The following is a 3,171-nucleotide window of genomic DNA, read 5'->3' as shown; positions in this document are numbered from 1 at the left end:
CTCCCATGACTTGTTTGTGGACCACTAAAGGAGGATGTTAGTCTGATCTTTTAAGTGGGGGCAGAATGTTTCCTGGGTAACTACAAAAATAATAGCTTACCAGAAATAAATCACTCTTCATCCAGAGAAAACAGGATTGTCATCATAACTGAAGTTTGACTGCACATAACTGTGAGCAGCTAAGTGGGAAATGATGAATCCTGCATCCTGAGTGGTGCAGAAGCAAAATTCTGATGTGGGAACACTGTGGAAAGTCAGCATAATATACTAAAATCTAGACATGCAATGTTAGCATTAATCTAAAAGAGGCTGATCCCAGAGGAAAACAAATTTAGAAAAAAGACCTTCATTTATTTCTACTAGACAATTATGTCTGTGTGAAACAATTGTCTTGTTGCTCCAGTCTCTCATTTTTTCTCCAGAACAAAACGTTGCACAAATCTCTTTTTAATTTTTAAAGCAGATCTCACCAAGCTTTAAAATAGTTCTCAGATCCTCTAAACATTTGCACCTCTTATTGATCTGAGGCAGAGGAATCAGAGAGCTCTCTCTATGAACTCTGTCTATTCTCAGCCTAATTCATGCATCTCTTGCTCAGACGGAGCAAGCAGAGCTCTCCGTAAGCACTCGCTGAATTGTCATCCAGGCTTAAATGAATGCTTGTTTGTTTTTTATTTCAGCATTTTTTAATTTTTGGAATTAGGTGATCTGAAATATGCCCACTGCAGAGACTGTTAACAACTGCACAGAGGAGACGTGCAGAATACATAGGACTTAAATTTGGGCTTGATTGCAGCTGTTTATTCTTTTAGCAGCAAAGACATTAGTAGGTTAAAAAAGCCATTTCTGCCCAGGTATAGAAACACCTCTGAGGTTAATTAGAGCGATTCCTTATAATGGAAGGTAACAAGGTAGATGCAATTGGTTGTATGTGTGTTTATGTGTGTGCAGGCTACTGTATGTACAACATTCATTATTTTATAACAAAATACGTATTTTCCTTTGATCAAGTACTTAGAAAAATGTTGGCCTGTCAATGTCAATCTTTCTCAGAATCACCTGAGAGTCAAAAAACATTACCTGTTTAATGTTCTCCTTTCTCTTTGACAATAATACTGGTTCTTTTCACTTGACATTGAGGTCGATGGAACAAAAGCAGCATGACCGCAAACACCAAGGTAACCAGAAGTGGCAGAAGGCACAAAGTGTGTTTCTACCCCCACACCCTGCCATAAAAAACAGGTTGCCAGTAAACACACTTGGAATAGGGGTTGAAAAAGAAACCGCAGTATCTGTTATAGAGGAAAGAAAGAAAACTTCAAGACGAGACCAGAGAACAGTGAAAATAGTAGTAGAAGAGGAAAAAAGTTTAGCAGGACAGGATGGTGCAGAAGTGATAAATATACTGATCACATTTAACTGAAGCCAAACATAAAATGTATGGTAACTTAAAGTTAACACAATTGGAATCTGTTGCATTACCAGCTAACTGCATCTTGCATTGCACAGTATGTCTTAAAAATGTGTAGTGGAACCAAGACATACAGGACATTTACTACAGCTGCTTAGGGCCCGATGGCCACCAGACAACCTTACAAAACAAAGGTTTCTCACTTTTCTGTCATCCAAACCTGCATAAATTCTCCCTATGGTAAGAGAAGTGAGGGATTTCCTTGAGCCACAATGATCTGATATTACAATGGTGGTGTTAGCTGAGAGGAAAAAGCTGGCAAGTTGCCCTAGATATAGATCACTATGCACTTAGTCATAGTGGCTATTACTGGCGCCTACTTTCTAGTGTTTGATCAGCCAAGTGTTTGAAATGATTCGTGTAAAAATCTGGTGTTTTCTGGAAAGCTGTAGGAGGCTGCTTGGCCTTTTAAAGGAGTTCTTGACCTTTTGGTGCTGTGACATGTTGATGAGTGAGATTTATTTTTCTTGTTTTTTGTCCAGACAGAACTGATGAAATACAGCTTTCTGGTGAATGTCCGTGAATATTACATCATTCTAGTGAAGCTCATCATTGGCAGGTGAAAGGAGGCAGCAGGTGTCATGGAGGCTGTGTTTATACATCTCTATCTTTCCTAAGCCAACAGCAGTGAAAAGAACAATAGTGCATGAGTAAACAAGCTTCTTCTGTTGTTTGTTTGGCAGCCTTTTAAACTTTAATTCTGGGTTCTTTGCCTTCTTGGTGATGCATCCTACCACACAGCAGCTTTTAGGTATTTTTCAGTTATATGTAAATAGACCAAACTGTCAAAGAGCTGCCTTCATGTGATACAAAGTCAATGAAGAGGGAGTTCCCCCCAGTGGGTGTGGTTTTCACATGTTGCGCTCTGTCTCTATAGACTGTATATAAAGATGGACATGTGACCCCTCCCATAAGTGAAGCCATCACAACTCAATCACCGCTGGTGCCTGGTTGCACTATACAGTAGATCATAAGCTCCACCCCCTTCACGTTAGTGAATGGGACATGAGCCCTGCAATAGACCGTCAACCTGTCCAGGGTGGTCCCCGCCTCACGCCAAGTGTCAGCTGGGATTCGCTCCAGCCCCCCGCGACCCTCGTTAGGATAAGAGGTATAGATAATGGATGGATTGTCCTGCTGATTTTTGTAGTGCTCATTTTTTTCTAATAAGTTTGTTTTAATAAGTTATTTGATGATAGTGTATTTTGGATGATCTGGCAGCGTTGCTTGGTGGCCTCACACCGTGGTCGTTGCTGTGTAGAATCTGGTTACAAAATGCTTCACAAAAGCAACATGCCCGCACCTGTCATGGCTTCACTTTTGCACAGAGGCAAGAGGTGGAGACACATCATCCATTTTTATATGTAGTCTATGGTCCTAATGTACATTGTTTTTGTGTTTGGTTGTGTTTATGTTGGTTTTACCACCTTTCCTTTCAGATAAACCCTATAATATACACTTATGATAGGGAGTCAGGGTGCAGTTCTGCTTAGGGCCCCTGACAGGTTTTGAGCAGCCCTGCAGGATTGAATTATTAACAGTTTTTTCTTTGTCGTATTATCTAAATGTTTTTCACACTTTGTATAAATGGAAACTTCTAAATCTGGTTTAAAGTTGAGCACTTTATTAAAACAAGCTATGTGTGTTGCATGCAAAACAAGTCGTTTGTGTTTTTTTTTTTAATTTAAACATTTATTTAC

Source organism: Monopterus albus, unplaced genomic scaffold (assembly GCF_001952655.1).
Source record: "Monopterus albus unplaced genomic scaffold, M_albus_1.0 scaffold174.1, whole genome shotgun sequence".
In the NCBI taxonomy this organism is placed as follows: Eukaryota; Metazoa; Chordata; class Actinopteri; order Synbranchiformes; family Synbranchidae; genus Monopterus; species Monopterus albus.
This window is presented reverse-complemented; position numbering follows the sequence as displayed.